Here is a 13,456-nt window from a genome sequence, read left to right as displayed (position 1 = left end):
TAGCGTGGCTGGCAGTTTAGCGCACACTATTACGTGCGTTAAACTGCTCCCACGGCTTCGTAAAAGGAGCCATTAAATTTAGAGCTGCCATGGAGTCCTAAGGAGCACTACTACATTGTTGAGATGGGCTGCAGCGGCTCTACAGATCTGAGTGCCAGTGTTCCAGAGCTGCACTAGTGACATAGAGAAATTGAATTGAACTCAGTTTAATATATTTTGATAGTTTGGAAGGCTAGTGGGATTGCTGGCTGTTGTGTTGAACAGAAAGTGCTTGAATGTGAGGAGCAATTCCTTCATTAAAAGTTATTAACACAAGGCGTAACACAATCTTCTCTATAACAGCCCCTCAATCTTGGAACAACCTTCCACTGTACCTAAGACAAGAAAAAAACCTGGAAAAATTTAAGTCCAAACTTAAAAGTTTTCTATTTATAGATGCCTTTAACGATTAAATTTTTTGCATTCTTACTTTATTTACTAGGTTAATTGTCTTCGTCTCCCCTCCTAATGTTTTTCCCTTGAATTAACGATTTTATTACTGATTGTAACCATTAAATAATTTTCCTTTTGTCTCATTATAGTTTGTAGAAATACCCTATAAATATACTGTAATTTATATACATAAAATTATTATTTTTTAATTTAATAATTGTAAGTATGTCACTAAAAATTTTATTTACCTGTACATCGCCTTGAATTTTGAATAGGCGATTAATCAAAATACTTAATAAACTTGAAACTTAAACTTGAAAACTTGAATCTTATTGCACAAGGTGGGAGGTCTAGTATTGGGAACCTTATTTTATTAGTTAGAAGAACACAGCCTGTCTGCCTAAGAAGAACACTGATGAAGTAACACAGATAGAGAGAGAGTGAAGGAAGAGTAAGGAAGAGTAGTCCAGTTCCAGTTGCTGAAAGGTGTTCTTTTCCCAGCTTCAAGGTGTTTCAGTTCCAGCTGCTAGCCAACGCAAGAAAGCCTGCAATCAAAAGAGAGGTTTTCTTATTTTTTTTTCTGTGTGCACACAGTGGGATAATTTGATTTTTTTTTTTAAATTTGCTTACCTGAGTCATTCTCAGTGGACACCTAAGAAAAAAAGAGAAAAAGTCATTAAGGTATACTAAAGGAATACACAGGTAAAAAGAATGGGAATATTAAGAAAGAGGGGGTAATACTTTGCAATTTAATAATTTATTGATTTTTTTGTGTAATAAAACTTGAAAAAATCTCAATAGGATGTAACTTGTCTTATCTTACCAGTAGTTCATTGAAGATTATACACATCCTGAGACTATGCAGAGGTTTTAAAAAAATTTTTTGTAACATCCACAGTGTGTTCGGGAGGAAGCATACCCTGACCCGGGGGAAAATTCCATCCTCCACCCATTATGACCTCAGTTAAACAGCTGCAGCTTTGGGTCATGGTAGGGCTGAACCCCAGAAGGAGCTGTGGGGGTTCTCACATGCTCATGTCTTCCTAATTTAAACAGAGCGTACTACTGAATTCTGGGCTACCTATAGCGCACACAAAACTGACTCTGGTACTCCCAAGAACACCAGACTATAATAATCAAAAACAGATAATACCATCGACTGCAACACTGTCCTAAACAAAGGAGCCGCCAAATAAGGCCTAAGTCCATTCACTAACCGAAGATGGAAATACACCTTCCGAACTACTGCCAGCACCTGTCTTCTCAGGGTAACACCTGAATCCACCATTACATCGAGATACTTCACTCTCCATTTTACCAATACTCTTTCCCCCAGTAACTCAACTGCCTTTGGGACATTGGCACCCAAGGTTCTCGCAACACACCTGTGTCTTCTGAATACTTAACGTCAAATGATTGCATCCATCCAGTGTTTAATCGCTACCACTACCAACTGTAAGTCTGACGCTGCCCCATCAAAGTCCCCATCAATGGGGAAAAATTTGATATCATCAGTGTACCATCGATAGGATATATCCAAGTCCGAAAGCATTTTACACAGCAGTACAAGATACAAATTGAATAAGGCCGCAGAAAGCCCTGCAGCACCCCTACGACTTTACAGTTTTCCTCCCATAAGAACTTCCTGCTGTCTCCTCCTCAAAAAAGACTCAAACTAAGCCACAACCAACCCATGAATCCCATATTCGATCAGTCTATTCAACAATATCGCATGGTCCATCATATCAAATGCTGCTGAAATATCCAGAAACACCACCTGATCCAAACCCACTCTCAATTCATCCAACATGGACACCAACAAAGTCTCTGTAATATGGTAAAAACCACTTAGATAACCTTGATAAGCGGTAAATAAAATCCTAATAAACTTGAAACTTGATGGTCATCCAAGATATGATGATCCTGCAGAAACTGATGCAGTTGGAAATAAACCACCTTTTCCATTATCTTTGTCACTACCAGTAATGACGTTATCAGAAGAAAATTACTCAACTCACGGGACCCTCTTGAATCTTTCCTCCTCTCCTCGGGCATTGTGGAGATCTGCTATGTGCAGTTCAAAAGATCGGAGGAGAAAGGAGGCTCTTTTTGCTTGTCGTACAGCATGCACTTGAAAATAAGGTGACTGGTGTGACCTGAGCTGACCTTTACTGGTGCATCTGTGGTAACCGTCGGCACTGACTGCTGCAGCATCAGGTCTGGAACTCCGAGTCCAGCCATTAGTGGTATACCTAGGACATTAGACACCTGGGGTCAATCATTTTTAAACTCCTGCTCCTCTATATGAAAAAAAATATAATCCATGAGTCACACCTAGGAAATGGCATCATCTTAACCTTTGCAATGAGCACTAGAACATCAATACACCCATTGTAAAAATAAAGAAGTTAGATTAGTACAGATCGATCCTGCACAGCCAATTCCAACAGAAAAGCAGGTCTTTTTCGTACACACAGAACACAGATACACTTTCACCCAGTATAGAATATGTAACCACAAACTAAAAATAGAATATGTAGACAACAATGAAACTGCATCCTAAGAAGCCAGAATCTGCATAGAATGCAGCACCACATAAACAGCGATGCATGTCCTCTAGTTCTGTGAAAAATATAGACAGCAGATGTAAATTTGAAAACACTGACAAATACAACTCACCAAATAGAAAAAAAAAACAAAAATTGAAAATAAGATACAGTGATACCTTGGAATCCAAACTTAATCTGTTCTAGGACCCCGTTCGAGTTCCAAAGCGTTCGAGTTCCAAGACAATTTTTCCCATTGAAAATAATAGAAACTGGATTAATCCATTCCTGGGTCCCACAAACTCAAATTTTAACAGGAAATACACTGGATTTTAAGGTAAAATATTAACAAATATTCCAAAACAGCATTCAGATTCTGGGGCACAAACACACACATACAATGTGCAGGACGTTCAGATTCCAAAGCAGAGCTCAGATTCCAAGACAAAATTTACTACAAAAAAAGTTTGGATTCCAAGTCGTTCGAGTTCTGGGGCGTTCGGATTCCGAGGTACCACTGTACCAAGTTATTGGACTAACACATTTTTCTATTAGCTTTCAGAGGCCAAAATCTCCTTCCTGAGGTTAGTACTGGTGTTACAGCAGTGTCTCTCAAACTACGTATGTGCCACAGCGCAGTGGTGTGCCCTGAAGAAATTCTGGGTGTGCCACGAGAGATTCCCGAATTTTACTTTATTTTTAAAAATTCCTTTCATAAGTATACACTAGAAAAGATGACATGTACGTTGCATACGCAAGAGTCAGTCAATGCTATGAGCGTCTGTGCATAAGGATACAGCCACCCAGACAAGTATCATTCTTTGATGCGATTGGTCCTTGAAAACTTATAGCAAATAATTTTAGTTTTATTTTGTATGCAGTAGTTATCCTAACGAGCAACAAAGCAATCAAGGCTTTGCTATTGTTTGAATCTTATCTTTGTGAACTTGGATTTTCAGCTTTGACAGGAATTAAATAAAAAAGAGAACGACTGCAGATGGTGGATGATGAAATGCGCGTTTGCTTGTCGACTATCGAGCCACGTTTTGAGTTAATTTGCACTCAAAAACAAGCACATCCATCATATTGATTAGCAATCTACTGTATTTTTCACTCCATATGATGCACTTTTTTCCTCCCAAAAAGTGGGTGGAAATAAGGGTGCATCTTATGGAGCGAATACCACCCCCCCACCTGTTTTTAATCGCAGCGCTTCCCTCGTTAGATGGCTGTGGCAGTGAGCTGCCCTCCCTGTGTCTGCTTTTAATCCAGGTGCTTCCCTTGCTGGACGGTTGTGGCAGTGAGCCTCCTCCCCCGGCAGTGAGCTTCCCCCTCCTCCCTGGCAGTGAGCTTCCCTATCCTGTACCTGTTTTTAATCCTTTGCCAGACAGATGCGGCAGGGAGAGGCAGAGCGCGCCTGTGTGGTCCCGTGCGCCTGCCTGAATGGCTGCAGGCAGTTCTTGCGAGTCGCCGTTGGGGCTTTCCCTATGCGATGACGTTTCCCTATGTGACGTTTCCCTATGCGAAGACGTTGGGGCTTTCCCAAGGTGAGTCTCACCTATGCAGAAACAGGAAGTTGAAACAAAGTAGGCGGGATTCACAGAGAGAAGGCCCCAATCACGGCAGCCTGTCTAGATCACCGTCACTGACAAGTTGCTGAAGAGGGCACAGGGAAGGGGATGCTGCCAGGTACAGTTGGGAGAGGGCCAGATGGGAAGGCTGCTGGAAGAGGTAGGAGCTCCAGAGTACAACGCTGACCCCAGCCAGGGTGATTTCTTTTTCAGGCTGTTGCTGCACCACACTCCCAAAATGGCAAAATATGGACTAAAGTGGCAAATTGAAAAAGCCGCCCGGACACCCGATGGAGTCCTCAAAAAGAGGACATGTCTGGGGAAACCTGGACATCTCGTAACCCTATACCAGGCAAACGCAAATCATGGAAGAGACAGTCCCTCCTTAAAAGAGCTTACAATCTAGTATGACAGACAAACTGGACAAAAAGGATGCCCTGTTTTGGGAAGATCCTTTATAGCAAAAAAAAAATAATATATAAGCACAAATGGCCTCAATGTACAAGACCAGAGAAGAGCAACTAGGATGATAAAGGGCATGGAAAACCTTTCGTATGCTGAAAGGCTGGAGAAGCCGGGGCTCTTTACCCTGGAAAAGCGGAGACTTAAAGGGGACATGATAGAGACTTATAAAATCATGAAAGGCATAGAGAAGGTGGAGAGGGACAGATTCTTCAGACTAGCGGGGCCACAAAAACAAGAGGGCATTCAGAAAAACTGAAAAGAGACAGATTCAAAACGAATGCTAGGAAGTTCTTCTCCACGCAGAGGGTGGTGGACACCTGGAATGCGCTCCCAGAAGAGGTGATAGGACAGAGTACAATATTGGGTTTCAAAAAGGGATTGGTGAAGGGGATTGAAGGATACAAATAGAGGGTAACTTTATAGGACACCACATGAATAGGGAATACACGATTTAGGTAAAGGATCACTTACAGGTCATGGATCTGGGGGGCCGCGCGGGAGCGGACTGCTGGGCACGATGGACCCCTGGTCTGACCCGGCAGAGGCAATGCTTGTGTTCTTATGTTCTTGACCTGGACTTGTCTTAATTTACCCAACGTAGGCTGTGTTTTAGCATACAACGCTTGCATCAGGGGTCAGCCAAAGAGAAAAATGCAATTAACTCAGGAGCCAGAATCAATCCTTAAGTTCTACAGAAAGCAAAGAGAAGAGGCAGAATGCTGCAGAATCAGAAAAGTGCATTTCTGGGGTCAGACAGCCCTGTTTCTACTGATGTCATCAGAAAGCAGCAGGGGTCATTTCCTGTGGTGTAGAGGGGGGGTACTTTGGGGGTAGACAGCGGGTGGAGCATGGGCATGGTAGTGGGTGTGGTAGTAGGTGGGGCATGAACAGAGTGTGGGTGTGGTGTGGGTGGGGCATGGGTGTGGTGTGCACGGAGTGTGGACATGGTCTAACCTGGAAGTGAGTGCTGATTGGTTGATCCTTCTCTTATCTCACCTGTCAATCAGTTTGAAATACAGTGTATCCATTATACTATTTACAGACAAGCAGAATGCCATACTTTGGTCACACATGCAAAACACAGATACCTAAAAAAATATGGAACAAGGGACTATAAATCAGTAACAGATATCTGAAGGTAAGAAACTGAATTGGAGACCTGAAGAAGTCAGACTCTACATGTAGAGAAAGACTAGAGAAAATGAAACAAACCCAAGATATCAGAGATGGATATTTTCCAAAGCTGACATATTCAAATTAAATTCAGAATAATGTTTTCTAAATTTATTTTTTCAATTTGTTTTGGTCCCAATGTCTTTTTTTCTCAATTCTTTTCTTTCCAGGGTCTGCTGTCCATTTGACATTTCTTCTGTCTCCATGCCCAGTATTCATCTTTCCCATGTCCCTATTCATCCTGTCTAGAATCTCCCTGTCCCTATCCTCCTTCCATATACAGCATCTCCCCTCTGTGCTCCTGTCTTGCTCTGTCCAGCTTCTCAACTTTGTGCCATGTTCCTATTCTCCCTCCATGACCAGCACTCTGTGTTCCGACCCTCCCCATGTCCATTTTCTCCCCTCTCTCTCTTGCCTTCCTCCTAAACCCCCACCCTGGAGTCAGCATATCTCATTCTCTCTTCTTTGCCACCCATGCTCCCTTCCACCCATTCCAGGTCAATATCTCTCCCGAAGCCCCCTACAATGCAGCATCTCTATCTCTTTACTACTACTACTATTAATTATTTCTATAGCAATACCAGATGTATGTAGCACTGTACAGAGTCACAAGGAAGAAGACAGTCCCTGCTTGAAAGAGCTTACAATCTAAACAGACAAAACAGGATGTCATGGGGAATGATTAATCGTCTGGCTGAGTTGGTAGGTAGAGGAGTAGGGTTATGGGTTGAAGGCTATATCCTGCTGGATCCAGACTCTTTCTTTTTCTTCCCTCTAGCAGCCCCCTTTCCCTAGGTCTAGCATCTCTCCCTCTCCCTTTCCCTTCCCCTCCCCATGTCCAGACTCTGTTTCTGTCTCCACTCCACCCCCTTTATTTATTTATTCATTCAATTTTCTATACTGTTCTCCTAAGGGAGCTCAGAATGGTTTACACAAATGTATTCAAGTACTCGAGCATTTTTCTCTGTCTGTCCCGGTGGGCTTACAATCTCTCTAATGTACCTGGGGTAATGGGGGGGGGGGGGAGGGAGATTAAGTAACTTGAAGGTAGAAACTTGTAAGGGAAGCTGCAGTGTTATAAGACAGGAAGGTGAGAGAGAGAGCCAGGTGAGAGCCATGGGTCTGGGATAGAAAGCATTGGAGGGTTGAGATGGGAATGAAATGCTGTGGAGATATGGAAGGGAAAAGGATTGGGACTTGTATGCCACCTTTTTTTTAGTTATACAAGCACACTCAAAGCAGTTTATATACAGGTTCTTCAAGTGTTTTTTCCCTATCTGCCCCATGGGCTCACAATCTATCTAATGTACCTGGGGCTGTGGAGGATTAAGTGACTTGCCCAGGGTCACAGGGAGCAACATAGGGTTTGAACCCACAACCAATGGCGCAGTAAGGGTGAGCAGCACCTGGGGTGATGGCGCCCCCCACTGCTGTGCATGCACCCATTCCCTTTCCCTGTACCTTTTTTACTTCTCCGGCATGAGCAGCATGTCCATGTTTTCTTGCCCTTTGACATCACTTCCTAGGTGCGGGTCCTGGAAGTGACATCAGAGGGAGTGCCGACGCTGACATGGACAGCAATGAAGTAGAAAAATGTATGGGGGAAGGCACGGGACACGCATGCAGCAAGGAGAGGGGTGGGGGTAGGGGGTGGAGAGGTGCCACACCCTTAGGAAGAGTGTGCCCGGGGCAGACCACCCCCACTTACTACGCCACTGCTCACCTCAGAACGCTGAGACTGTAGCTCTAACCCAGGGGTAGGCAAAGCCGGTCCTCGAGAGCCGGAGCCAGGTCAGGTTTTCAGGATATCCACAATAAATATGCATGAGATAGATTTGCATCTCAAGGAGGCAGTGCATGCAAATCCATCGAATACATATTCGTGGTGGATATCCTGAAAACCTGACCTGGCTCCGGCTCTCGAGGACCGGCTTTGCCTACCCCTGCTCTAACCAATACGCCACGAAAACAGCGCGAGCACAAATGAAAGGAGCAGTAGAGAGAATTTAATTTAATCTCACTAACAACATCTGAAGAAAAGTGAGCTCAGAAATGACAACTTCAGGAAATCTAGAAACTGTTTCAGCGTGGGGTTGTTAACAATTTGCCAAACCTAGAGAAACCCAAGAAGTTTATTAAAAAGAAAGCCAATGTGAATTCAAAGACAACCGTTTAGCTGCTAGAATAAATGAGAACTGGCAGATTTGATTCAGCCTTTTCCAGGAAATCCAATGACTTCTTTCTAGTTATCCCCCCCCCCCAAAAAAAAATAAATAAATAAATTTGATGATTTAAAAGATCAGAATCTCTGAGAGTGAGAAGTGTAACCTCAAATTGCAGGCGCATCCCTTAGGGGTAACTGGCAGGAAGATAGTAAGAAAGCTGAAAATTTGCCCAGATCTCTCCTCGGCCAGGCCAGGCTTATGTGCTGCCAAGTCAGACCCAAGTTCTTGCCTTGATTACAGCCCGTCAGGTCCTCCTTCTCCAGCCTGCGAGGGAGAGAGCGGGAGGCGGCGTGTCCCCGCTCTACACAACCACACACGTAAGGACATGGGAGGAGGAAGAGACGGAGCAATGAGGTGGCAACACTGCCTGAGTCTTACACACACGCTCGCACAGTAAGACTTGGAAAGATCCTCCTCCTTCTCTCCCCCCCCCTCCCCTCCCCGCACCACCCTCTCCACTGCCGGCCGCTTCACGACAACATCCCAGCATCGGTGGACAAGGTGCGGGCAACGAGCCCCGGCGCCCACCTCAGCCCCGGCCCCAGGCTGCCCGGTGCCTCCGGGAAAGGCGCCCGCCGAGAAAGCGACGCCACAAGGTAGTCGGATCTGCCGATTCTGTTTTCTCTCCCCCCCCCCAAAAAAAAATTATGCTCTGTGATGGGGTCGATGCTTGTCCTTGAACGCTGCGTCCGGCAGCGCTTCCTTGGCTCCCAGGTGTGGAAGGCGTGCGCTCCGGACAGGCCTTTTGGCCAGGATGGGGCTGGGCTTGCATGTTAAAAAAAAAAAAAAAAAAAGCATTTTCGTTTCCTTTCTTCCCGTGCTCGGAATCGCACGCTTGGGGTGGGAGTGAACTCTTCCGCTAGCTCAGGTACATGGGAGGGGGAGGGGGGCACCGGGACTTGTCCGCCCCTCCCTATGCGGGTGCAGCTCTAGCGCCTCGCAGCTCGCGCCGCGCACACCCACTGCTCAGCCGCAATGCATAAATGACATTGGGAGTATCGTGGCCCCCTTTGCTTTCCGATTCGCACGGGGCATGCTTGGGTGGTCGGGGGGGGGGGGATTAAATGGAACAAATCGCTTTGTCGCGGTTGTTAGTGGAGGAGGATGGGGGGGGGGAGCGAACGCATGGCTGAGGAGCTGTCAGTGGCAACATGAAAGCAGCACATACGTTTCCTGTAACCAAATGCAGGGCTTTTTTTTTTTTCTCTCCTTGCAGAAGGGGACCGAGACTGTACCGTACTCATAAAAAGCCAGCTCTGCTGGGTGCTTGAGCACCCCCCAATATTGAATAAACTCCTTGATTGTATCCAGGAGAGATGATCTCCATTAGGTTTAGCCCCGCCCCTCAATAATTTAAAAAAGTTGGCTTCTGTGACCATAATGTGTCTATTTTGACTTTGTTGTAAGTCAAGGATTGTGATTGGGTCTTGGAGAGGAGAATCGGTTGTTGCACTGTGGAAGGCACATGGGGTAAGACTTTGCAGGCAGTAAAGAGGATGCCAGGTGAAAGGGGAAAAGAAAGTGTAAAGTCATAGGGCAGTGGTCTCAAACCCTTTTTGGATTTGTATATACTTGGAGGGCCTCAGAAAAAATAATGTCTTATTAAAAGAAATGACAATTTTTGCATGAGGTAAAACTCTATATAAATCTTTCTTTTTAGCTAAGTCTTAATAAAAATATTGTAATTTATAGCTAAAGAACATATGATCAAGAAACTGTTTTATTTTACTTTTGTGATTATGATAAACATACTGAGGGCCTCAAAATAGTACCTGGTGGGCCGCAAGTTTGAGCTGCCTTTACTGCATAGGGGGAAAAATGCCTGAAAAGCCTTATGGGGAGGAATGGGATGATTCATCGCGGCCGGTTCATCGCGCTGAAATGGCCGCGATGAATCGTCCTGGACCCTAAGGGGGCATGATCTCTGTTCCTGGTAAACTGATAATTGTCCAATGAATAAGTCATTTTCTGGCCTTGTTGAGCACCAAAAGGACAAAAGAATACAGAGGCAATGTATTCATATGTGCGCTTGTGGGATCACCGAGATTTGGAGACATACATTACTTTTTGGAAGGTTCAGTGGAGGCCTGGTACTGATTGATAGTGGACAACTGTGATAAATGTAATCCATAGCATTGTGAAATACGATGAGCTGTTAATGATCGATTTAGTGTTATTGATGGGTGTGACTATGTATAATCCATTTTGAGCTCAGGTATGGCTTGTTTTCCGGTGTCAGGTCAAAAGTGCGCCAGGCCAAAGGCGCGCCCAGACAATTGAGCGCAGCGTGGAGGCGCGTGCCGCTGTGTTGTGGGGGCGTTGTGGGGGGTTTGGGGGGTTGTAACCACCCACATTTTACTGAAAACTTCACTTTTTCCCTGTTTTTAGGGAAAAAGTTAAGTTTATTGTAAAATGTGGAGGGTTACAACCCCCCAAACCCCCCATAATGCCGGCGCGATGTCTATTAAGTAAAATGGGGGGGGGGGGGTTCCCCAACAAAACCTCCCGTCGGAGCCCCTAAAAACAGTAATTTTGAGCGGCGCACGCCTCCGCGCTGCGCTCAATTGTCCGGGCGCACCTTTGTCTTTCGCACCGTTGCCTATGAACCTGTTTTCCTAATGGGATGGGTTTTGTAAGTGTGATAATTAACATTGCACTGAAATTTTGTTTTAAATTCTTTATTCATTTTTAACATTAAATACAAAGTGCATATACATAAGCAATCAAGTAATATAGTCTACTGCACTCTTCTCTAACAAATAAACTAAAGCTGTTTTTACCCTCCCCCTCCCTCCCCTTCCCCTACCCCTCCTGGATATGTATAACAATATTTCATGACTCAAAGGGAAATACTAATAATAATTATATTACTACTTATATTATAACTTACAATATTTTTCTTAATTTTAAAATGTCATTTGTTTCCTCATCAAGACAAAAACTGTTTCTTAGAAATGTTTCGTTACAGATTGTTTTGGGAGTAGACTAGACTGTATACAGCGTGCTTTGCTTACTCTCGTATGCTGAGGCTTTCTCTGTTTTAATAAGTACGAGGCCTTTTTACATAACATTGAGACAGTTTTCATAACTATTATGTGTATAGTTACAAAGTCCACAGGTTCTTTTTCCTCACAGACTTTGCACCAGTTCTCAAAGGGAAAATACACATGCGTTTGAAACTCACTGAGGATGAAAAAGTACTCACAGGGATCTGCACTGGCTTTTTCTGTGGCTACTTATTCCCTGAATAAAGCAAAGCACACCCCCTTCCTCCCCCCCCTTCTAAAAAACTGCACAAGTATTTTTGGTACTGTCTGTGGCGGTACACTGAAAGATTGGAGAGGCTGGAGCTCTTCTCCCTGGAAAAGCGGAGACTCAGAGGAGACATGATAGAAACCTACAAGATCATGAAGGGCATAGAGAAAGTAGAGAGAGATAGATTCTTCAAATTTTCAAAACATAAAAGAACAAGAGGGCATTCGGAAAAATTGGAAGGGGATAGATTCAAAACAAATGCTAGGAAGTTTTTCTTTACTCAGCGGGTGGTGGATACCTGGAATGCGCTTCCAGAGGACGTAATAGGGCAGAGTACGGTACTGGGGTTTAAGAAAGGATTGGACAATTTCCTGTTGGAAAAGGGGATAGAGGGGTATAGATAGAGGATTACTGCACAGGTCCTGGACCTGTTGGGCCGCCGCGTGAGCGGACTGCTGGGCACGATGGACCTCGGGTCTGACCCGGCAGAGGCATTGCTTATGTTCTTATGTTCTTATGTAACAGCTCTGACGCTCTTAGAATTAGCCAGCGCTAAAAACTGCACTACAGTTTTGTTAAAAAAGGGGGGGGGCGATAGTTTTGGAAATGCCTTGGTTTAACCCTGTCCCAGGAATGGCTGAACAAAAATGCATGCATGAGAGAGGGCACAAATACTTGGAATACAGCGCTCCCCTGAGATTCGTGGGAGTTCCATTCAGGAACCCCCATGAATCTCAAAAAAATGCAAATACGGTTTTTCATGGGGGAGCCTGAAGAGGGTAACAGGAGAGCAGCCGGAGCGCTGCGAGTGCAGGAAATCACTCATGGTTCGTTCTGACCGCCTCTTCCTGCACGAAGTCGGGCCTTATCCAATCAGGAGCTGCGTGTCAAAGCAGCTTCTGATTGGATAAGGCCTGACTTCGTTCAGGAAGAGGCAGTTGGAGCAAACCGCGAGTGATTTCCTGCACGCGCAGCGCTCCGGCTGCTCTCTCCTGCTATCCTCTCCTTGTCGGCGGTCTGCGGTCTGAAAATACTGCGAATGACTGGGACCATGAACCGCCGACCGCGAACAACCGGGGGAACACTGTACTATATCATGACTGCTTACAGGGTGGATAGTTTTCACAATTCTTTTAACCAGTGGCATAAGAGAGTGAGAAGCGCCCGGGGTGGAGGTGCCCCTTCCCCACCCTCTTCTCCGCCCCACCTCCTTCCACGCCGTGCGCGTGCCCTTTCCTTTCCCCGCCACGAGTAACAACTTCAATGTGCTCCTCGCAACCCCAGTGACTCACCCTCTGATGTCACTTCCTATGTGTGGCATCTGGAAGTGACATCATCGGGAGGGCTGACACGGTTGCGAGGAACACATTGAAGTTGTTGCTGCGGTGGTGAACAACTAGAGTTACGGGGAAAGAGAAGGGGGGGGGCATGCATGTGGTGAGGGGAGGAGTGGGAAAAGGCGGAGGGGGTGTCGGTGCCTGGGGCGGACCTCCCCCCTCGCCTTACCATACCACTGCTTTAACCCAAGTACATAGCCTTTTTCAATGGCTTTTAAAAAGTCCCGTTATATAAACTAAATCATGCTGTAATGGGTTTGAGACCCACTTTTCTAGAGGAACTAATAGAGAACACATGCTGTTATGAGGGTCTCCAATCCCAGGTCAGTTATCTATCAGCTACTCAGTACTGTATGCAGTAGACCCCGTGAATTCACAGTTCGCAAATCGTGGACTCAGTCATTCGTGGTATTTTCTGACTGCCTCTTCTAGTCAGAAAATACAGGGAATGA

The 13,456-nt window shown here is 45.1% G+C and overlaps 1 protein-coding gene and 1 long non-coding RNA gene across 5 annotated transcripts in view; one reads left to right on the top strand and one right to left on the bottom strand.

Moving 5' to 3' along the window:
- Positions 1-793: 793 nt before the first annotated feature.
- On the bottom strand, positions 794-7,702 carry LOC117348053. Of its 2 annotated transcripts, none has more exons than XR_004536899.1 (3): positions 7,649-7,702; positions 1,063-1,084; positions 794-977 (listed from the first exon to the last, which is right to left on the bottom strand). It is a non-coding gene; the product is annotated as an uncharacterized LOC117348053 (long non-coding RNA). The 2 variants fall into 2 exon arrangements; XR_004536902.1 differs by lacking the exon at positions 7,649-7,702 and adding an exon at positions 2,599-2,685.
- Positions 7,703-8,748: 1,046 nt separating this feature from the next.
- CCSER1 (coiled-coil serine rich protein 1) overlaps positions 8,749-13,456 on the top strand; it is a 969,508-nt gene continuing 964,800 nt past the window's right edge. The window contains exon 1 of one of the 3 annotated variants that reach the window (XM_033958815.1): positions 8,749-8,805. The gene's annotated coding sequence lies outside the window, so the exon portion shown is untranslated. Of the gene's footprint in view, positions 9,009-13,456 lie in introns of all 3 variants that reach the window. The other 2 variants (XM_033958809.1, XM_033958799.1) reach the window with 2 other exon arrangements.

This window comes from Geotrypetes seraphini, chromosome 1 (genome assembly GCF_902459505.1).
Source record: "Geotrypetes seraphini chromosome 1, aGeoSer1.1, whole genome shotgun sequence".
NCBI lineage: Eukaryota > Metazoa > Chordata > Amphibia > Gymnophiona > Dermophiidae > Geotrypetes > Geotrypetes seraphini.
This window is presented reverse-complemented; position numbering and strand designations above follow the sequence as displayed.